Source organism: Falco rusticolus, chromosome 8, assembly GCF_015220075.1.
Source record: "Falco rusticolus isolate bFalRus1 chromosome 8, bFalRus1.pri, whole genome shotgun sequence".
NCBI lineage: Eukaryota > Metazoa > Chordata > Aves > Falconiformes > Falconidae > Falco > Falco rusticolus.
The window spans coordinates 3,366,462-3,390,763 of record NC_051194.1 but is presented as its reverse complement, the minus strand read 5'-3'; the positions used below and the strand labels follow the sequence as shown (position 1 = coordinate 3,390,763).

At 41.0% G+C, this 24,302-nt stretch overlaps 2 long non-coding RNA genes across 2 annotated transcripts; both read right to left on the bottom strand.

Moving 5' to 3' along the window:
* Nucleotides 1-1,855: 1,855 nt before the first annotated feature.
* Nucleotides 1,856-19,876, bottom strand: LOC119152600. The gene is made up of 4 exons (XR_005105816.1): nucleotides 19,832-19,876; nucleotides 18,398-18,547; nucleotides 3,410-6,216; nucleotides 1,856-2,087 (listed from the first exon to the last, which is right to left on the bottom strand). It is a non-coding gene; the product is annotated as an uncharacterized LOC119152600 (long non-coding RNA).
* Nucleotides 19,877-22,225: 2,349 nt separating this feature from the next.
* Nucleotides 22,226-24,129, bottom strand: LOC119152601. Its single transcript, XR_005105817.1, has 2 exons — nucleotides 23,925-24,129; nucleotides 22,226-23,485 (listed from the first exon to the last, which is right to left on the bottom strand). It is a non-coding gene; the product is annotated as an uncharacterized LOC119152601 (long non-coding RNA).
* Nucleotides 24,130-24,302: the final 173 nt, after the last annotated feature.

Sequence of the window (24,302 nt, the reverse complement as noted above, 5' to 3'; positions counted from 1 at the left end):
GCCTCCCTCTCCCCTCTGAACCAGCCGGCCATGCGGTATGTGACACTTGTTCCAAGCGCCCCCACTTCTCCACAGGCTGAACGCTGCCACCTGCTGCAGGATTTTCCAAAACTTAAAGTAATTCCCTCAAATTTTATGCGTGTATTCATTTACAGCTGCAAAGCCGTGAGCTGGGGGATGGCAGCTGTGCCTCTGGGGGCAGTAGTTACCCCTCCGCCAGCCCGGCGATGCCCTCTGGGCGGCAGCACAGCCCCTGTGGGACTCACACCACACTCCCTCGCCCCGCTGCGCGCCCGCCGGCGGGAAACGCCCTCTGAGGGGACGCGAGGCGCAGCCCGCCCCGCCGTGCGTCTGACGTCACCGCGGCCCCGCCCCGCCCGTTGCCGTGGCAGCGGGGCCTGGCGGCGCGGTCCGGCGGGCTGAGGCCAGCTCCTGTGCCCGGTGCCTGGCCCGCTTCGCCCGTCATCCCCCCGGAGCAGCGCCCTCCGCAAAAAGCGGGTGCTGAGGGCCGCTCCTCCGCAGCCCCCGGGACACCGGGCCGAGCCCGCCGCGCCGCAGGCCCGTGGCAGAACCACCATTGAGCCGGTCCTGGAACAGTGCGGCAGCCCAACTCCCTGGGCCCTCCCGCGCGCGCCGGTCACACCTGTTTTTTCTAGAAGATGGGGCCATATTTATTTAATTTTAAATTTTCATTCCGCATTTGAAGTGGTATGCATTTAAAGGTGGGCGTTGGAGAAGCCTCTAGGAATGTGTATGAGTGTAAAGCTGGTTCTTGTCTGTCGCTGTGTATGTTTAAACACAGCTGGGCTGAGGGGCTGGGAGCCTCCGGTACTTGCAGAAACGTTTAGGATGGTGTGAGTGCTGCTGTCTGCAGGTGTTACTCCTCTTCAAACACCATCTGTAAGTACATGTGTGAAGAACTGTGTGCCTCAAATTAAAAATTTTGTCCTTCCATGAAGAAATAAAACCAAATGATGATGTACAAAATCCTTGACAAAGTGGGAGGGGAAGTTCAGGAACAGCAGTGAAGTGCAAGCATAAAGACAGGGGACAGACAGCAGACATTAAAATATTGCATGAGAAATCAGAAAAATCTGTCAAGCACAACAAGAGATGTAAAGTTTCTACAGGCTAGCATCTTTAAATGTGTGAAACAAAGCAGAAATGGCTTCAGAATTAGACCTGCAGGGTTTCCAGGGTATGTGGTGACCTGTAGGCTGCTTTGTGCACACAACAGCATGAAAACAATTGTTTCTTCAATGGTTTGATGTCAAATTAAAATAAACATTTAAAATTTGGATACGACGTTTGAAAATTACATTGGCAAAATCAGTCTGGATTTAAACTAAGCAGTGGAAGAATATGTATGGGTTCTGGTGAGTTACTATTTATCCTGCGTGGGTGTTGCTGTGGGTGCTTCTGGACCAGAGCTCTTGCCTCTTCTCAGCTGCATCAGGCCACGGGAGAGGGAAAGCAGAACTGGCTTCCCCTGCTGCAGCTCCAACACAAAGGTCAGTGCTGTGGCTCACTGTGTCCTGTCCCAGCTTCCCCAGGTGGCCTTTTCTGTCAGCTGTGGATTACCTCACTCTGCTTTGGCTCTCTTCCCCCGATCCCCAGTGCACATTGGCCACAAAAGGGGTGGTGTACTTATTATACCAGTTCTGTGTCATCCCTAAACAGAAGAGGGATCATCTACAAATACTTCCTCATAAAGATATTTCAGCATTGTTATAGTGCAGTGGGGAGATCTCCCCTAAAAGCTCCGTGCTAATATTCGAGTTTAGACCTAAGTCCATTAAAATCCTGCAAGAATTTTAATCTGGATGTAGGTCATGTTGGATTTTCCTCTAGCCAGGTCACTGGTTTAATTGGACTTCTGCAAAGTATGGGTACAATAACTTGTAGTCAGACTACAAGGTTATAAATTTGGATTATTACTTTTATTCTGTATATTCAGCCCACTTCCACTCTATGTTAGTAAGACATAATGGCACATTTTGCCACATGGGTTCCTCGACTTCTCTGGAAGTTACTGTACGTGGAGGCCTTACATCTAAATGCAGACTGATGTCCTGGGTCTCGGTGGCCTTAAGGAGATGTGGTATACAGAGTGTAGCCCCCAGGTAAAAAAAAAAAAAAAAGGGAAGAAAAAAAGGTAGTTAAAAGGACAGATACTTTTGTACTGAGTTAAAAATAGCTTTGGTTTTAACTTTAAGCTGCTTCAAAATACCAACAGATAGTAATGTAAAAATTAAACAGTAAATGCACCTCAATGTGAAATAGTACATGTTTTAAATGTGATTCTTTTCATATGTCAGTTCTTATCTATGATTTATTAGTATAAGTAAAATACATCCAAGAGGTTATTTTTAAAGCTAATGAAAAGAGCTGTTAATTTTTTTGCTGTATTCCTGGCTCAGCAGTGTTCATAGCCTGGAGAGCACTTTATCCAGCCCATTGTGTTACTACCTTAGCAGCTTTCTTCCCTGCTGTTGCAACAGCTTGCTTATCCTTCCCTGCTCCCACCTTGTCCTTCATGCTGTCTCATCTCTTTTAATCACTTTTGGTTTGTCCAGCTGTTGATGGGTGGGATGCTGTGCAGAAGTCTGTAGTGTACTGTGCAGAAATCCTGCTCTCTTTTGCACATCACCCACATTAAGCAGTTGCTAATTGTAGTAGGATCAGGACATTGATGACTTTGGGAAATGAGGGCACTGTGTGCCTCACAGAGTCAATTCTGAAGTAACAGGAGTTTTTTTTTTCAGTCCATGCTTTCATGCCTTGAGAACTTCTAAAGCAAACAGAACCTGCTTCTTATAAACTGTTTGGGGTTTTTTTTTTCCTTTTTCTTTTTTTTCCTTTCCTTTGTTATACACCGTGATCTCACCTGAGATTATTTTGTTAACACAAAGTGGAATTACTATGTGATTTTCATTTTGCTTAAACGAGAGCTACCCCTGATGGTGTTTATACCTATTATGTGGTTACACGATGGTACAGGGCTCCTGAACTGGCTTTAAAAGACCTCACATGTGGAAAATATACGTGGGGCTTTTTTCTGGGGCAGGTGTGGCATCTGTAATTCAGCTGTTATAGGAGAAGCAGTCTCCTGCACATGAACTTCTGCACGCAATGCAACATTAGCAAAAGGAATATAATCATATAAAATAATTATATAAAAGCTAAATTAAAACAGTGACATATAATGTGCCTACATATAAGGTCAAAGATAGCCATTGCACTCTGGTTCGTGATTCAGTGAAAGCAGGGCAAGGTTTATCTTTAAAAACAGCACTGTTACTGCATAAATCAAACAGATCATTTGTAATTTTTTCATAAATCTCTAGAAGATGTTCCTAGGTAACCTGTGTCTGTTTGCCCTGCAGATGATTTTCCACATTATCCATACCAAAAATGTCCAGTAGTGTTGGCACTGAGCCGCTGTGTCAGTGGCAAGGGCTGTCTGAAGAGCTCCAAGGACCAGTGCAAGAGAAGATGCTGTAAAACTGAGGGAAGAAAGATCCACATGGAACTTTGGAGGTGTAGCACACATGGTTAAGAACATGGTAACTTGGAAGTTTTACCAAGTGTGTAATTCCCACTAAAGATTTTATTCTGTATTTTATAAAATTCTGTTATTGTCCCCCTACTATTATGAAATTCTGTAGAAGAGGTTTGGAACAGCGGAGGAGTGATAATTCCTGTCTGTATGCCCTCCTTCATGCTCTTAGGTATTGATTGCTGTTATTCTTAGTATTAACAGTACACTGCAGTAGTTATTCTGGCAGTGTTGAACTATAAACATGGAGGTAAATAGCTTTTTAACAAGCCAGGATAATTCCTTTATTCTGAAACCTCAAATACAATTTACAGAGCAGAATAAGTCAGCGGGAAGGACCTGCTTTTACATATCCTTCTCTGAGAGGAAGCACAGAGAGGAATACAGCAGTGTTCCATAGCTGGATTCATTTCAGTTTTGAAGATAGCAGGCTTTTTGGTGAGGGATTTTTAATGTATTTTAGCCATCCCCATGTGGATACAAGAATAAGAATACGGTATACAATCTTTATATCTGTTTTAACCAGCTGATTTATTATCTGTTCATAATGTCCTTTTTGTCAAGCAGCCGGATACCTCTTCTTCAGAGTATTTTATAGAGCCCAGGATTTTCAGGAACGGTAGTTCCTGAAGTCCAGCTCCTAAAAATGCAAGGAAAAGGTTTCCCCAGCTCACTGCCTTACTGGAGATGCCTTTTCCTGTTAGAAACCCCATTTTCTGTTAGAAACCCCATTGAGTTACAGTATGTCACCCTAACTCACATGAGGAGTTCAGTGGGTTTAATTGGGATGGCCATGCATGAAGAAAGTGGCACATCAGAAATCGGTAATTAGAGAAGTTGGGATTCTCAGAAATGCCAAGGAGATTCAGACATGTAAGTGCCAGTCCACAGTCTCCTAAGTGTTTAATTTAAATTCACTTATGTTATGATTACTATATTCACTGAGATGCAGTTGCAGATATTAATTTTTTTTTTAAAAAAAGTGTTCTATTCAGACATTGAATCTTGCTTCCCCTGATGTCAGTGGGAACGGGAATGGATTTAGGTTTCGGCATTTCCATTAAGCAGAATCAAAAATCCAATAGGCAATTTCCTGTCATAAAAAGATCTGAGAGAGCAGACGGAAGAAGAATAATCTAATTGAGATGCATTTTCTTTTTTATTAGCTTGCTCTATATAATTTTTAAGAGCATACCTAAAATGTCTTCTTGCCCAAAGAGAGCTTGTTCATTAAGCCTTAAAATAAATGGCAAGCAAAAAGCTCTTTTACAAATGCAGAATGCTAGTGGTGATACCAGGCATTTCTAATAACCTATTAACACCAGGAAAACTCAAACAAAAAGTGTGAAGCGCTCTGCTGAGTAAAGACCAGGGAAGCTTTCACCAGCAGCAGGCTTTTCTGACTCATTCTTTCTTTGGCAATAGAAAACGCAGTTGCTGGAGGGAAATGAAGGATCTCATTCATTCGTGGGGGACAGGGAAGAGTAAAGACCAGGGGCCAAGCCTTCCTCTCACGGCTGAATTACAGCATTGGAGAGCGTTACTCCTTCCTTCTCTGGTTCTGTTATGCCCTTCCAAACCTCTGACAGTTGTAGTAAGAAATGTGTGTAAAACTCCAGTCACTGAATTTGTTGATGATGGGTTGACTTTGTGTTACAGATGTATTTTCAGAAGGTGTTGAGTTATGACAACTAAGTTTAATACTTCAAATGAAATGGAGCTTGGAAGTGTATGACAGAAGAAAGGGAAAGGAGTTTATCCACTAGGCTACTTTGATTCCTCTGAAGTCTTTATAACCCTTCAAAATCCTTTCAGAAACATTTCAAGAGCTTCCAGGAGGGCTGATTTTATTTTTTCTTAGTGTGTTTATTTGGGTTTCTTTTAGGTTTCCCATGTTTAAGATTAATCACACAGAGACAGCATAAAGGGACGTTATTCAGAAGTGGCCACCATTATCCAGCTGTGGTAGCTGGAAGTGAAATGGAAATGGAGGGACAGAGGTTGTTCTTTGAGAATAAGACAGGAAGTCAGTGTCATCCTATGCATTTAGAGGGGCATTAGTACATCTATTTCAGACATCCAATTTATTTTTTTTCGGTTAGAAGCACCTGTTTTTCATCTCAACAACCAATGAAGAGAAGCAGAGATTCTCAGAAAATGCTTCACATCACCCCAGTTAGGCAATAATTAAACTCTTAAATCAGATGTTCAAAACTGCTTATGGAAGAACGTCTCTATTTATGGGGATAGGGATCCTACCTTTCTCACCCTGGCGCTTTAATTTAAGAAGCTCCAGGCAGGCAGTCTTAAAAGTCAGGTGATATCCCTCAGGTATGCAGAAGAGGGACGTGTGAATGTGGATACAGTAGAATCAGCTCTGGAAACACTGCTGGCAGGAAGCCTGAATCCACCTGGGCTGGGCTGCAAACCTGTTGTATCTTCTGGTATGTTCAGGGAAGACATTACATGTTGGAGGAAGAGATGCTTCATTTTCCTGGCTGGCCAGAAGATCTAAGTTGATGATCTTATGGTACCTGTCTCTTGTTTCCTATTCCATGCTCAAAAACTGCATGACTGTAAGAACTTCAGGCTCTGTTTGTGCACATGAATCACATCCACAGAAGCATAAAGGGTAGCGCAGCATGCATAAATGCAATCTGGAAATAAAGATATAAGGACAAATCATTGGTTGTAGAGAGAATAAGGCAGCATGGGAAGTGAAAAAGCCTTGAGTTGCCACAGCTACCCTGATAGTCCATTCATAACCCCTATCTAACAAATCAGAGGAGTATTTTGGGCCAGTCCTCAGCCAGCAGTGCTCCTAAAGGGAATATTTTCTCCGGTATAATTTAGGTAAAACCCTGGGGCCCTTACCTACCCTAGAACTGGGAACTAAAATAATACCTCACCTTCCACCCACCTGCTGTGCCAATTCAGAAAGATGAGCCAAAAATTGTGAACTAGGTTACACAGCAACAGAATAAGATCCAGACATCCTAGATGTTACTGAAGTAGGTGCAATGACAAAAAAATTATGAGATAATTTGAGAACAGACACCAAATAGAACTAGATGAAAAGATTCTTAATAACCTAATGATCTGAATTTATGAATAATCTAATTATATGAACAAAGTCATAACTATGCACACTCTGGTAAACTAGTCACACCTGTAGACTGCAAACTGCCCTTGGTTTGTGTGTGTGTGCGCAGCAAAGCAGAGATATTTAGAGGAGCCTGAATATATCCTAAAAAGTCCCTAAAAGTCTCTGTCTCCCTAAAGTTCCATAAGAGCTCTCACAAAATGTTAATTATATGTTCTCCTACACAAGAATGAACTCAGAGACACCGGCCAAGTCTTTGCTGTGCTGAGCCTGCTCCTCAAGAGGCAAAAATTTATCATAGAAAAGCACTGGATCTGGTCCTTTGCACAGTGAGGAGAAATGACACAGTGAACAGTGAAGAAAAAACATTTTGCTGCCACTCATACAGAGGATGAGTAAAGCAAACTGTCAAAATAGCAGAAAACATGCAATAACCTTTTAATGCATAAAGAAAAGCCAATGGGTTATGGTAGCTTAGGAAATGCGATTTTTAGTTTTTAACTCGGTGAACGTTTGGCTTGGCCACAAAGAGGTTTTTACAAGAACCTCCATACAGCACTTTGTATAGTAATTTAAAAAAATGCTTAATATTTTTCTTTATGACATACTGAGGGCATCATGGTGTGATAACAGCACAAAGCATTGCTTTAGAGTGATTTCTCTAAAAATGACCGTTCACTCGGTCCGTGCTGTGCTGAGCCCGGCAGCCAGCAGGTGTGGCTGTGGAGCCTTTTGAAATCCACCGGATCTCTTCCATCGGTCCAGAGGCTGTGGAGAGATGTCATCACTGTCCCCCTTCTTACAAGGACATTCTAACAAGCTATGTGTTTGCCTTCACCCTCAGAAATCTCAAGGTAACTGCACACACGAGTGCTGTATGGACGGATGTCTTTTACACAGACGTAGTGTCAGTATCTTTTGTTGCCAAGGTCTTGAAACTATCAGTTGCGTCCTTTACTGACAAGCTCCATTTTTAATGTATACAGCTGGTATTCTCCTTGGAACTACTCCGGAGGTATTTGGCTCTCTGAGTTGTTAAATAACAGATTATCTTTAGATGCCAGCATATAATTTTCAGAGAAAATATTCTTTAATACAACTTAAAAGATCATTTCACTTCTTGCTATGAGATTCCTACCAGAGCTGAAAGCCAAGTTCTTACAAGAAAGAAAATTAAATTCTCCTTCAAAGCACAAAGAGAATAACAAAGAACTACTAAAAAGGTGAGAAGTGCTGTTTTAAACGCCTGTCAGAATGGTCTAGGATTTGGGAAGGTGAGAACTGCTTTTCTTAAAATATTTATTGCTGCATAGAACTGTTACTGTAATTACAACACACTGATGCTGGATTAGCTATGTCTTCATGGGGTTGAATCTCATCAGTATCAGTGCAGTGAAAAACTGAATGTTGATTTTGAGTGAGAAGTATTTCCGAAATTAAATAGAACAAAGTTAGCAGATTCTTAATCTGGTGTCTTCTCTTTTGGTATTTTAAATTGGACTTCAATCCAGTGGTTCATTTGTATTTAACAGAACAACTGAGCACACATTCAACTACAAGTGCTTTGGAGTCAAGCATGTACACACCGACTTTCATAGCAGGATGACCAACCTGTAGTTTAATGCCACTGCTGAACTGGAGACTACACACCTGTAGCTAGAATAAGTGCAGGGAGAGGAAAGGCATGTAGGATCCAACCTCAGAAACTTCACATGTTGATACCTCCCTACTTTTCCTGTCTAATGGTGTTAGTATTTTACAGGAGGTTTTAAACGCCAGCACCAAAAACTTCACTTGTTAAGGATCTCCAGCTAGGGAGTATGGGACATCCTTTGGGGGTTTGTGCATTATTACAGAACATTTCTCTGGCAGATGGTCATCTGCCGTTTTGTTCCAGGTATGTTAGGAAACAGTGAACTGAGTGCTCTGTTTGATGTTTTGTCATAGTTTCCAAAAATAAAAGAAAGTAAATGAAGATTGTACAAAACCAGTCACTATTGTGGAGTCAGCAATTGCTGAGCCCACTTACACTTGGAATAACAGCCAGTAAAAAAAACAACAAAACTTGGCTCATAGAAATTTCCTGAACTGGAACAGCCAACAGGATTATTTTTAGTTCAGGTTTTTTCATGTAAAGGGAAAACAGTCGGCAGATGAAAAACAGTTTGAACAAAAGGTATTTTTTTATCTGCTAAACTTTAAATAATGGATTTTTACAGGGTATAATTTCTCAGCTACCTCTGTTTCTTACGTTTTCCAGCCCCAGCATCATTAACAAAAATAAAGCTAGTGTGGAAAAGTGAGAAGGGACGTTTTAGCCAAAAGCTGGTTTTGGTGTACTTTCACAGTGATGTGAGAAAATCCTAGAGTTAGTGGTCCACCATTGCCCAGGAAACCCCTTTACTTCTAAGCAGTGGTGATAGGCTGTAGGTTGGTGGACAGGATGACAGGCATGAAGGATTTAAAAATATTTATTTAATGCTTTTTATTGTTAAATATCTAACTTTTAAATATTCACTGTGAAATCATCTTTTTAGACTTCATAGAGTCTAATTTTGTATCTGTAATTCTGTAAAATTAGAAGCCAGATTTAACTTTTGCTGTAGCCTTTTATCCCAACAACTAAACATGTTTCATCTGCATGTGTTCTGAAACTTTATTTCAAAATTGTTTCAAAACAAGTATTCAGTACAGCTTGATGAATGTTTATTTTGGCAGCAGCTCTGCTTTCTGCAGCCCAAAGTCATGTTGTTTGTTTCCAGTTCCACATCTTTCCCTAGGCTGTGCTGGCATAATTGCATATGGGGTTGCGGAGTCAACCTGGTCAAGGACTTAATCTGGACTAAAATAACCTGACCAAAGATGGCTATTTTGAACTTGGATCCCTTTCCTGCATGACAGCCTCATCAAGATGTGGTGGCATCACTGAGACAGTAGCAGGGGAAGGGAAGGCTGAGAGGGGCACAAGGAAAAGAGGGGCTGCTTCACCCAGGACACAAAACTGCAGCCTTCGCTTTACCAACTGAAAACCCCTACGATGACTAAGAAAAAAAAAAGAAAAAACGAAAAAAAGAAAAGTAATTGCATAGCTATGATACTGTAGTTATGTTTTAATTATGTTTCTCTAAACTGAGTGTACTATGAATTAATGGCATGCTACAGGGATTAGTATACAAAGATAACATATGAGGAATCTGCATAATAATGTAAGATTAAGGAAAACATGCAAACATGCATTTCTGGGAGGAAGATCTACTTAAAGAATATAAATTACATACAAGAAAACCTAACAGAAAATTCATAGTATTTTATACTTATCTTGCTGTTCTCTGTTACCAGCCTTGACTGATGATGGCTTTGCAGCAAGATGAACAGTTACTCATTAACAGCCTCATTCAAGAGGTATCAGTATCCCTGACTCTTTGTATTCCCTGGGTGTGAACTGGGGATAAATTACCTGCAGAGGCAGTAAAAGAAGCTGGAACTAGAAAAATACCTATGGAGGCGAGCTAAGCTGCCGTTCCACATGTTGAACTGAAGCTGGTAGGAGTCTGGGTTATACAGAAACTGTATTATTTGGACTACATGGAAAGTACTGTTGAGGCTCTCTTGTCCATCCTGGCTTTTTTTGGGAGAAGCAACTTCTGCTTAATCATTACATTATCTGGTATTGAGAAGTGTCTGTAAAGTATTTGAAGAATCTTGCTGAGCAGCAAAGCTAATGCAACAAGGAAACTGGAAGAATTCATGAGCTGTGAAGTCTAGAAGCCTTTGTTTATTATAGGAATTAGGAAGCAAATTCCAGTTCTTATTGTGATAACCTTTCCTGTTTATTGTCACGTATATAAAATTTTTCATAGCTTTCTTCTGTTGTGTTTTCCAGGCGGTCACGGTCGTTGCTAGGAAAAAAGTACAAATTCCCTAACATAGATAGTAGGACATGGTAGAAAGCTATGAAAGGTCTGGAATGTAAAAAAAAATATTTGATTAAAAGAGCGCTATTGTTATGCTTAAGTTTTAAATAAATATTTCTTTTATGTTGTGGCTTTATAGCATGGTAACTATTTAAATTCAGCAATTACGGTATAAAATCTTGAAATACGAACAAAGTTTTGGATAACATTTCATGGCAACAAAATGTCACACTATCAAAATTAGGACAATTTGGGCACATCTTCATGTCTTCCTATTTAGTCTTGCATTGTTTATTAAAACTTAAGCATGAGAATAGCACAGCCCTTCTGATTTTGTTCTCTGACTTGTGATTTGCTGTCAGCCTGTTTGTGCAGGAGCGATGTCCCTGCTGTGGCAGGATTAATAAAGCATTGACTGACAGATACTAACTGTACCAGCTGGTTTATGGGTTAGCACGTGTGGGTGTGAAAAAGCCACACTAGCCCTCTGAAGAAAGCAGATTTACAATAGATAAACCTTTAATGACATCACTGGGGTGTGACCAAACTTTAGAATGCTTCATAAATTTGTTAGTATTTGTAAAGTGTATATCCTACACATGGCTCGTCCTTGCCATCACTCGGCTAGTACAGCTCCATGCTCTGCGCTCAAATACTGGGACAGTTAGAAGAGATTATATTGAGATTTAGATGCTAGGCTATTTTTAAAATCTCTTCCTCTCCTAATGTGTTTTCCCATATAATCCTATCTAAAAATGTATTTTGAGGTTAAGTAGGGAACTGGGGGCTTAAAGTCACCAAATCCAGAAAAAGCTTACAGGGGCTAGGGGTTAGTTAGAGCTCAGAAAAGCAGATTTCATTCACTACATCCCAGCTCAGGAGATGGAACAACATACCTTGGAGATCCCAGAAAGAAAAAGAATATCTACGAGGGTCAAAATAAAAAAATTGTGAAAGGGAGGCAGAGCTCGCAAATTTTCCAAGAACACGTAATTAAATATTGTCCATTAAAAATAGCCAACTAGATCTGACACTAGCCTAGAAGACATCTGGATTGTGTTCCTTGCTGTGCTGCTGGCTGAGATGGTTTGGGGTAAATAATCTCATTCTTGAACAAGTCAGATTCCTCATCTGTGAACTGGTATTGACTTTGCAAAGCCCACTGAGAGCTACTGATAGACAATGCTATTCTAGGGTTGGTATTAAACTGGTGTTTGAATTCTTTTAGAAATGTGCGCAGTTTTTTCAGATACAAACAATTATCAGGTTTTAGAAGGGTGGTCAGAGAAGACCAGATAAAACAATTTATCTCTGCTGTTAAATGTTTTGCCCCTGGAAAATTAGTAATTATCTGCCTATATGCTGTATGCCTCCTGCCACTCTGTGGAGTTAGCAAATATAACACTACTGAAAAAGGAAATCATAACACAAGCAGGAACCTCCTTTCTGGAAAAACACTGGGGAAAAAAAGGTGCTCCTGTAAATAATATGGAAATAACTACTGAATTCAGAAATATCTATTGCACTTCATGCTTCAGCTGAAAGCATGTCCAGATGGCGGCACCACCAGCCATGGGGTATGTAAGAAGATCTAGCACAGGCAGACCAACCACGCAGCCAACACTTTCTATCTACTTGTTTTTAATTTTTTTCTGCAGAGGATATTAAAATCATTAAGTATTTTATTGCATATATGGATAAATGTTTAAGAAACAGATCACAGTTCCTCAACTGCAGAAGTGTATTTTCCAAGTGAAAAAGACTGATTGTCAGAGAGTGTGTTAGACAAAGCTTATATTAAGTGTTACTTTTGCTTCAAACAGATTTCCTTTACTGTTAGTTGTGGGGTGTTACTGATAATAAAAGTTGTACTTCTTAAACCTCTATTCAATGGCATTCTTTAGACTTAATGGAGAAGAAGTTGCGCCAGCCGTTGAAACAAAATAGTTATTTTCCTAGTGTATGTATTTTGGACTCATTGGTTAATTCTTTCCTTTGTTCTGCTGCATAGAAAGCTTATGCAGACTGTGATGAGACAAAATTACATCAGATATACAAACATCTTCTCAAAATTCAGAACTCGAATTTTCCCTTGAGACACTTGAATACAGCTGCTAATTATCTCATAGAATGCGTTTTGCTGCAATTAGAAGAGCACATGATGCCAAAGGAGAAACTGCTCAGTAACACCATAGGCTTTACTTCAACTGCATGAATGTTTCTCTGAACCAGAAGTCCCTACCTTTTGAAGGGGAGGAAGGATAAGCTAATAGTTAAAGTTGAGAAGCGAGAAACAGCCAGTGCAGGAGCCATTCCTCCACTGAGAGCTTACAGAGGAAGTATAGTGAAAGTTTTCCTTCCCTAGCAAGAGGAAACAGGGAGGAGAGAGTGATACATTTCATCTCATGCAGCAGTAGGCAAAGACTTAAGCACCACATGTCAGGTTCCCTGGCAAAACCCATTGCCATTAAAGCAATGTTCTGCTTTGTTCCGAGAGAGGTGGGATGTGTTATATTCTCAAACTATTAACCATCCTGTTTTTCATTTCCATATACCAAGTAGAGAAGCTTCAGTATGTCTGAAAAGGAGTTTCAGTAGTTGAATGAATGCTGCAAATTTGAAAACCTGAGATCAATATGTGCAGTTAATAAATGTATTATTCTTTAAGTCCCAGAAGCAAATGCAGCATTACTGAAGACGGAAACAATTTTGTTGATATCACTGGAGTTGAACACACTTAAGACAGAATGAAACATAAATGCCCACATAATCCTCTGTGACCTCTCAATTATTCCCACGCAGCGTAACAGTGATTTCACAGATTACACTGGAGGGAAGTGTAATTTAAACTTTCTATGGAATGTGTGCTCATCCCTTTAACTTTCTTATGCAGTAGTCTTATTGAGGCAAGTTAATCTGTAGTGTATTTTAGCTGGAGGAAGGGCTGCAGCAGAAACACTTAGGCCCATTGCGACTCTTTCTGTTCTTTCTAGTACTATTTTCCATAATGATTTCATCTCTATCCCAGTGTCCGATTACTAGAGGAATAGCCTTTGTATGCAGAAAACAATGTATTGATTGCTAGCCATGGTGGAGCTGCGTGAGAGACGAGTATTATGTATCTACAGCTGGAGCTTGCTGGAGTAAAGAATCACTAGTACAAAACATTTGCTGTAACTTTCCATGGATAAAAACCATTTCAATAATAAAACACAGGGTTTCCAAAATGTAGCTTAGACAAGTTTCACTCAAATGTTTACAGTTAAGTATAAATATTTTCTGAGATTTAGGAAAACCTAGCAGTGTCCACTGCTGCTTATAAAATTTCACGCCTCTGCTTTCGGATTTTCTTTCTCTATCTTAACTATAGTAATTAAAACCCCTGTCTCAACAGAAACAAGGAAGTTTGTTCTCTGAACTTTTGAAATTGGTTGCCATCTGAAGAGTAGCATCTTTGTTCCTGGAACTGGCAGAACATTCATTGCTTTTACCAGTGGATTGTCTGCCTTAAGTCTACCCCCGAAATCATGTCAAACACAACCCCTCTTGTGACACCAATACTAGACCACCTAGCTTGTGCTTGTTCCTGTCTACTCTTTTTTAAACATATGCAGTCTGATTACATTGTCCCCCTTTGGCATTACATAAAATCCACAGGTGTATAGTCAAAAAAAGATTGACTTTAGGGTGGCATGTGAAATATACTGGCACGAAGAAACACCCTTTTTTAACAGGGTTGGTCATATGATTGGTATTTGGCAGAGAGTCATACCATGACTCAGTGAAATCTTTTAACAGTGAAGGTTCTCATATAGTAAACATTCCCAAGCACTAGACTGTATAGTTTTATTTCACTGAAGTAAAATCCCATTATATTAAATTATAATGTGGAGACATTCTCTACATTAATTTAATGGATGCAGCTCTTCAAGTTCTCACCATCTGTTCCACCCTTTAATTACAAAAACAAAAAAGTACAATTCTCAATTCCATCATAAAGAAAAAAAGAAAAGAGGACTAGAAGTGATTTGGACGCACAGGTATGTATTATACTCAGACTGCCAGCATCTGTCACATACACCGTTTCACTTGACAGTAAGTTGTACTTTGCTGGTAGCACACCTACTTTAAAAATATGTATTGGTAGTTTTAAGTGGATAAATTGTTAGTCATTCCTGCACCTACAAGTCTTATTGTCCAGAACTGTCGTTCTGATTTCATCTTAGATATAGCTGATTTTCAGGATAAGTGAAATTACCTTAATGCCTAGAAGCCACTGAACACTGCAGAATCTTTTGGGGCAAAAGAGGGTACAGAAATGCAGTGAAAACCCACATTATAAATATCCTTTGTCAGTATTTTTTAGAGAGGCTATCCTCTCTAAAAGGGATTTTTTCTTCTTCTGGATGATATGTAGAAAGCATTTACATTTAAAACAGATGGACAAAATGCAAATATTTGCATTCAGTGACACTGCCCAGAAGCTTTTTCATTCACAGACATAAGAAAATAATGAGCTTGCTCACCTAATAATTATGACTTTTCTGTTAAAGGTATATTTTTAAGAAAACTGTGTTTAAGTCTAAAAAATCTGCTCATTTAACTAGCAAAATTAATAGTAGCTGTAATACTTTACAGAAGGAGAAGCGGGAGTTGAAATGGCCCTGAAAATCTTTAAACAGATAGAAGAAACATCTCCTGTCTCCAGATCTGTTCACCAGCCCATGGCGCCTCCTGTTATACTGGTTTAATAGTACAGAGTAAGAGCAAGAGTTATTTTCTTGAACACAGAAGCGTATTAAATAGTCGCATAAAACCAGAAGAACTTGTTTTGAAAGAAGTCAGCCCTATCTCAAGGCTACTATAATGTACACACCTTTATTGTGGAAATTCTTTCATTTGGTGTATAATCTACATGAGTAATTCTTGATAGATTTTAGTACATTGCCTGACTGTGTCCAGTTGGACACTGTCAAAAAATTAGAGCAGTAGTAGCTACACCAATAAAGTTTTTTGGTCTACTATAAGAATGAGTATGAATTATTTACTGCTGTAATAAGACAACATTTTTTAAGGGAAGTGTAACTATAGTCAGGACAGACCGGGCAATTTATGAAAAGGTACACTGAGTGACTTTATCTAGAAACAGCTGCAACAGAAGAATGGTAGGTTTCACACTTAAGCTGTTGAGGCTAATTTGTATTATAGCTTTGGTGCCTTGAAGGTGCTGTTTCTGAAATAAACATTCTTCTGAGGAAGCTGAGCCAGGCTTTTGTAAGATTATTTTTGATACTAAAATGTGAATCAAAATTAAACTTGCTGTGCAGTGTTCCAAAGCACTGGGCCAGTAATTCTGTGACAGAGAGCTCCCTTGTGAAGCTGAAAAGCTCCTCCCTCTCATTCGGCACAACTGAGATCAGCTACTGTTGTAATAGACCTCACATCGCCTCTTTACTCATTCAGTCCTGTAACAAATATACATTCATTACAGAACTGAAAAATTCTAATTGCTCAAGTTAATGACAGTTTTCTGAAACCAGTTCTTCTCTCTGATAATACACCCAATACAATTATTTAATTATGGAGTAATTTTTCATCCAATAACAACAGTCATAATTTCATTGATCTTTTCAGTTTGTAATCTGAGGAGGAAAACCACACTGGTGAAGTGTACAAATTAACATTATACTTGTACTAGATACGCAGTCCTGCAGGAAAGTCTCTGTGTACCACAGCAGCAAGCAAGGTTAGTTCCGGCCCCTGTCTTTGAACACATAGAGACTGACGGCTTTTGAATGCACTGCCCACCTGTGAGTGAAATTCAGCTAACACAGCTCAAGTTCAGTGGGCACTTGGGCAGCCCAGCACAAGCCCAGCAAACTTTAAGGATTTATTGGCTTGGGCTTCTAACAGCTGTGTGCATGTAACATCTGCATGACAGACATGCAATACAATATAGCTCACTCTGGAGCCAGTACTAGGAGTGTGTCACCTTGCCTGTGAACGCACTCAATAGCTACCACTAATGCTACATAGGTCAAAAAGGAAGTTAGATGCTCTGTCAATAAGATTTCGGTTCCAGCTGAAATGTTGGGACTTATGGCATTACCATCTACCAGTGAAATTAACGGGTCACTCTTCACGGTCATTTCTCATTCTTTTGCCAAAAGCAAGATTTTTATTACTAATTTATAATAGTGTATTTTTTATTTTCATTATATTTATCTTATACACAGCCTCAGGGAGAAAAGAAAAGCCTCTCAGTTTTGCTTTTGACATTTCCAGAGCTTATGAGGTGTTGTGGATCATTTGGCTAAATCTGATCCAGTGAGGCTGAAAACGGGGAAGAAAGGAAGTTATGCACAGGAAAAGGGATAGAGGAGAAGAATGGCCATCAGGAAGAACGATGCCAGCTTTGATGCAAAGAAGATGTCAATCAAGGAAGAAGGAGGTCACAGCATGCAATGAAACAGGAGATGAAAAAAATAAAAAGTATTGTGCAAATAGAAGAGATCAAGGCTTGTGATCACCGGGATTGCTGGGGAGCTTGTTACAGCTGAAGGGGGGTATCTAACGTCCTCAGGATTGACCACTGCCTCTTCCCAACTATTTTTCATCCTTCCCAAGTCATACAAGTTTGATGGATATGATGAGGAAAGGTGGGGAAAGTCAGGGCTGGGAGGATAAATAGTCTTAGTCCGTGGAAACAGACAGTACTTTGCCTATGAACACAGTGTTACTAATGAGGAAGCTCAGCTTTATCAAGCTGAGGAAACTCAGGTTTATCAAGTGTAGTTCCATCCACCTGGGGATATTCTCTGTCCAAGTAATTTACCGTTGTTATTTCATTTTGCATGTTTATATATTTACTGTTATTACACTCACAACTATTTTGACTGTCATTGAGTTGGCATGACTAGTAGTTTCTGCTTAGGCAATATAGGATTACCAAAGATGCTTATGCTCAGGACGAAGGTATGCTGACAACACAGGACTTTATAATGCCAAAGCTGAGGCAGTCATGCATTTTTATTTTCATGAATGTTAAACTGACTGTCAAGGTTTCCTCAAAAAAGAAGAGACAGTTCCATCCAGGCTCTGTATAACCCAGCTACAGTAGTGCAAATAATTTCAGGTTGCTACAGCATGTTCTTCCACTCCACCCTTAAAATAAGGCTTTTGGTGAGAACACTGTTATGTAAGGTTGCGAACAAGATTTGGAACAATAATAATTATCCAACTTGCCACCTATTTTTAATACCTAAGATGGAAAGCACTGAAATTCTGAATGATAATATTCAAAGAGCAAAGCACAGCAGTGAATCCATCTATTACAATGAAATCTGATTCAGTATTAGGATAAAAATAAGGTCAGGTTATTATTTGTAACTAGCTATTACTAATAATACACTTGTTAACCACAGTGAAGTGAAATCATGATCTAAGAATAAGTGTGCCTGTGCAGTGAATATCGTGGTTCTCCTTTGTCCTTTAGTACATACACAAATAGATTTCAAAAGAAATTTTCCTTCCTCGATCTCTCTATTCAGAGGATGCATTTAAGTGGTGGCCAGGACACAGCACTGCTTGGAACTGAGCTTGAGGGCTAATGCTGAGCTAGAGGGCAAGGCAGCAGTTCAGCTAAGCCATCTTTAGCAGGTTGTGTGTAGCAGTTTTGTCATGCAAGACATCTGTAACATCTCCAAAGCAATATGGATATTATATTAACACACTTCCAGAACTTACGGGCACATGCCAACTGGGTTCAGGCTTCCTTCACTACAAGATACTGGCAGTGCTATGAAGGAACCATGTATTTACCTGGCAGGAAAGCATGGGATGAATAAGTCACATTTTCTTGCTGCAGTCCTTTTTTGCTGTCTTTCTATAGCTTAACTCTCTAGTTGCTTGGCCCAGATGAAGGTCATTAGGACAGTAACTTTGACATAGTATTAACTGAAGAGTATACATCTGGAAAAAAAATAATGCAGTAATTATAAGATGCAGAAAATCTCATTCATTTGCTCAAATAAATAGGCTACAGAATGGCTATGTCAGTTGGGGGTTGCCTGGCTTCAGTGTAACAGGATCTCCAGGACAAGACAAGAAGAGACACAGAATTACCTAAAGGTAAAAGTCCTACTTATTGGTTGAACCGCACTGTGTGCTACTTTACAAGGGCACAGTTAAAGAGCAGAAATTCTATGATAAGCATGGCAAAACGTCTTGGAGAGCTCAGGCTTAATATCCTTAAGTCTTCAGGTATGGCACTCAGTCCTCCTGGATTTATAGGCATTTAATAGGATTGCAGTCCTGTTCCAAGGAAAACGATCCTCATTACGGCCCTGAAGCCTCTCCCAGTTACATTAGCCAGCTGCTTTTTTTTGGATTAGTTACTGCATTTTGCCCTAAGTCTATGCACCAAGATGACGAGAGAAAATACACCCTGCAGATGTTTTAGCCATAATTCAGCTGTCACATTGTGTTTGAGATTTCACAGAAGTGAGGAGTGCAGCCCCTTGATAAGATGTTATGACTTGAAAAAAAAAACCCCACATATCTTCAAGTCCCACATTTTTCAGATTCCTAAAGCCAACCATCTGAAAGCCAGGAACAGTGGTTTCTCCATAGTATGCTGGCATGAAAAGCAAAGATATATATCTATCCTATGTTTAACCCAGGAACAATTATGTAGGAATTGTCTGTACAAGGCATGTGGGATGTGCCAAGTTTATGCCACTTATTAAAAAAAAACCACTTTGGATCATATTATCTCCATGACAACTGCTTGTATGTATTAATAATTTGTTGTGTCCTTAAATGTAGCTTATGGAAAGGACTGAACAACGGGAGAGCTTTTCCAAAGTACTTGTAACCTGAGCTATGCTGATGGGAGCACCACACCAGCAATCAGCAAGCCTAAAGCCGCCTAGCACAAGCTTAGCAGGACATCTCACAGACGCTTACGTTATTTATTTAAAAGGAAGGAATTTAAGCATTTGCCCAAGTATCTATTGAACTGGGGTCTCTACTCTCTTGACTCTAAATGCGCCTGTCATGTTTGGAAAGTTAGTTAACTTTAGTATCTGTTTCCTCAACGGGGCTGAAAGCATGTATTTGTCCATCTGGCCACGTTAGTGGTAGTATTTGTCCTGGCAGCGGTAGTATTTGTCAAGTGCTCTAAAGATTAAAACTGTTAGATGATACATAACATTTTCAGAACTGAGGAGGAATATGGCCATGTGCTATACTTACTTCACCAGTGCTCCTGCCCAGCCAGCTGGGCGACAAATGCACAAGCTGAAAACAGCATTCACTGCCACACTCCTGCGGGGAGAGGACACAAAATAGTTGCAAAATATTAAAACCTAAATGTTTGAGATTGAGCACTCTTTTCCTAGCTTTTTAAAGATCCTCGACTATGAAATATCTGTATCCATAGTGATTTGAAAATGTGATTTTCAGTTACTTTGTAACTTCTTCTTTCAATAAGCCTGTACACTTCCTGCTTTCTCTACACAACCAGAGTGAATTATGAACCAGTAAATTTCAAGTAATATGTTTTGTGGTTTGTGAGGTGATTAATAATGAGATTCCACCCTTTACAGAAGCCATTTGTCAGCAGCCCTCTGTTGATAGTGGTATTACTGATGTCACTAATTTTGTCAGTGGAATGAATCAAATACACAGAAATAATATTTTTTCATGCTGATTTAAACACGAATACCTGACATAAATAGCTTGTCTTCTAGTTCCCATCTTTTGCAATCATTCTCCTAAAGATCACGGGATCTACTGGACTGAATGGGACTATAAAGACACAAAACATGCTATAGTTTGTCTCAGTGGCCAGTATCTGATTATGCAAGAGATTACATGATGTGTACTTCTGACTTCATCTGATCATGAAAACTCCCCTTTCCTCATAGGGGCAGTTGACTTCTATACTGAAGCACCAATGTCTATACTCTTTGCTTACAAAAAAAAGGCAGCTCTACATCAAAAAGTGGCAACTCATTATTACAATATTGTATAGCCTTTTAATCCTGCATTTAGTATTAAAACACCATAGCAACAGACATTTCACACATGCATTGGCAGATAATTTAGAACCGGTAAAATATTCAGAGAGAGATAAGTGTGAAGAAAACTAATATACGTGTTCCTTACTCTACAATGCTTAATCAACACTACATTCACATAGTTGTACAATGCGCAGCAATATAAATCTGCATAGCTTAAACACTGACTGATGTGTCATACTATGATGGAAATCGTGGTGCTGCGGTAACCGATAAGATTATTGCAATTGCTAACACACACATCAATGAGTTTGAGATCCATTTAAGACTGTTACATAAATTAGTTGGCACTATAGATGGTTTTGCGAAAAAGCTGAGAATCCTACCAACTCCATGAGTGTAAACATTAAGTACAGTCAGCTTGACTAGTTAACCTTTTCAAGGAATACCATACATACAAACACCTGTCACTGACTCTAGTGTAAGGATCATGTACAGCAGTACAAACCACCCTTGACTCATCATGGCAGTCACACCCAGTCGATCTCCTTAGTTACAAACCACACACACAAAAGCGTGGCTTACATTCACATACTAAATACAAAGTATTATTACTGCCATCTCACAGTTCACAGTTTAATCTTACTGTATATCTGACATACTGACAAACCCCCAACTTGTGCAACAGAGCAGGTATTCTTTCATTATTTCCTTCTCCTTTGAAGGCTCAGATAACTATCGAAGAAAGAAGAGAAAAGCAGCCATGATTCTCTAAACTATTGATTACGACTCTCAAGTAGGAGGGAGGAATGAGATCTGATTTCTGATTCACATACAGACTATTCAAAACAATATGAGGATAAAATACAGAACTAATGCTTAGGATGGAGATAGAAACCAAAATTTCGCCCTTCTCTGTGTGTGTACATAACTGAAGCCTGAATTTCCTGTGCAGAGTCCTGAATTCTCTCCTAGTCAATGACAAGGCTTCAGCTGCAAGCAGGCAGTGCTTAATCACCTACCCCTTCCAAAATTACATTTGTCCTGGCAGTTAAGAACTACAACTGAGTCTATTTAAACAAAAAGGGTTCCTTTCTTAGGTGAGCACTTCAGCACTATCCTGACCCAAGGGTGGGTTTGGGAACCATCACAATTGCTCTGAAGACAGCAGCAATTGCTATTGTAATCTGTAAGGAGCCCTGTCTAATCCACACTAGCTGTGCTTTCCCCACACCTATCAGATAAAACATCACAGGACTCTGATTGTAGTTTTATAAGCAAATAAGTCAGGTTAAGTTTCCTGCTGCTGCTGAGGTTTTGCTTCTCCTCTCACTCCATCTTTTCTATAGCAGAAACAGGGACGGGTGCAGGCAATGCAGTCCTGCCCTGTTTCAAGCACACGCTCTTTTCTCAGCTGGATCCACTGTCCGCACAGAGAGGCCAAGAGTTACAGTGATCACCCAAAGCAAGGCCCTGCTTTCAGCTGAAGGCTGGACTAGCCTGCCTCCGCAGCTCCCTCCTCACCCAGCCCCTTCTCTGAGCCTGACCTCACGCACCCCTTGCCATGCCACCTCAAAACATTTGTATATCCATGTGAAGAAGTGGACAAGGGTACAGATGCAGCAAAGAACACTATTTTTCAAGTACAAAGGTTTTTTTGAACACTCATTTTTGCTGGCAACAGAGGGGGAATAATGTTGAGAGGGGGCTGCCACCAGTGCCAGCCTAGAGCAGAGACCACCTTGTTCTGGGTCACAGTTAGACTCTGACAAGGTGCTGAAGCACTCTCTTCTCTCGAGAGTAAGGCATAGAGTAGCAAAATTGCAGGTTCAGATCATTCTGAATGTTGTGGGAAGTAAAAAATAACGGTAATTAGTTACTTTCTGTAGACAGAAGCATAATTAACAGTAAGGTTGACACCATGAGTTCAAAGATGTAACCTACTCAAGTTTCATCAAGAATTTCACTATCTCTATGGAAAACTGAGCTAAATGTGGTCTTAAAACATCTGACTATGCCAGGTCAACGGTTATTATGGAAAATAAACTTCAGCTGGGCAAGTTATACAAGAGATGATGTTTTGCTTCGTGTTCTTTGCATTTATTTATTCAAGACTATTTTGGGAGTACTAAGGAAGATGTGTTACAAAGTAAATTCTTGAAACCAATAATTCTCCCATGAACACTTTTCTTTCTACAACTTTAAGCACAAAACTAAGACCTACATAAAACCAGAAAAAACATGCTTGCGGAAAAATCAAAGCACCTGGGTTAGGTCATTCAAACAAAGTAACATCTAGAAGGAGAGTATGACACCAAGAAACCAAGACTGACCTACGGAAGCAAACATTCTTTTCCCCTTGCTCACTACGTAATTGTTAATTTGCTTCAATAGTAGGCCAAGAATGGAACAATTTAGACTCTGTATTAGGCAAACTCTGAGCAAGACAATTAACACCTATTATCTAGGAAAAGTCCTTGTTCATTTGGTAATTTCAACAGGGCACATTTTGTCCAAATTTTGACCCATTTAAATGAAAGCGCGTTTTTGTAATTGATCATTTCATGTCTTTCGGAAGTTACTCAAGGGAAATCCTGCATTGACTAGTACTTCTATAATTTAAGATGCAAATCACAGTAAAATACACAAACCATTACAGATCACAGATGCATGTCTTTCATTCCTTTTCATTGCATCTTATTTGTCTCTCTCTCACTGACATATTTTCCTTTAGGTAGAAAGGAATTGTGAGAGGACACTGAGGCAGCTGAGGCCCATCACCAGTTTGCTGAAAGCTTATGCTGTGCCTCACTTACTCCTTTTCTCTTAACAGGTTATAATACATCATCTTCCAAGAAGCGTTTAAAACAATTCATAACAATTTAACCTGAAAGAGAAGAAATGCAACACAGTCTTTTTAATGTAAGCACTATGTAGTGGTACAAACAAGAGAATGTTTAATGGTCACGCTTGGCCTTTTAGACGTATTCCTAAGCACCCAACCCTGCGCTGCTTTGATCCCGAAGGGTCAGGGCACCGCGCTCAGGGTTACAGGGAAAAAATCCCGTCAGCCCGGACGAAGCCATGCCCAGCAGACCCCCGCCGTGCCCGTGCGCCCAGAGTAGACAGCGGGGGCGGCCCGCCCCACTGCCCTCACGGCCCTCCCAGGCCGCAGGGGCTGGCGCCGCTATGCCGGGCCAGCGGCCCCCTCACAGCAGCGCCCCTCGCTCCCGCCTCAGGGCTGCGGGCGGGGCCGCGCCGGCCCCACCAAGCGGAGCCCCCTGAGAGCGGCACCAGCCCCCAGCAGCACCGCTCGCCTCACGCACCACAGGCCCAGCGGGCTGCCGAGGCCAGCCGTCCCCCACCACGGCCGGGACGCGGCACCGCGCCTCACCCGCCGGGCGGGAAAGCCGCATCCCGGCAGCGCCGCTACGCGCCTGCGCCGGTAGCCCCTCACCCCGCGGCGCGAGCACCGTCCTCACGCTCACGCCCCCGCCCCCGCCCCCGCCCCCGCCGCTTTGTGCCGCGCGGCGCCGCGCAGGCGCACTCGCGTCTCGGCACCGTCCCACCGCTCGCCGTCCCGTCGGCCGGGCTGGTCCCGCCGCGCCGCGCGCCGCGCGCAGCTGCAGCCCCGCCCAGCGCCCGCGCATGCGCCGCCGCCGCCCCCCGTGGCGTCTCCCCCCCTCCCCGTAGTGGAAGCCGAG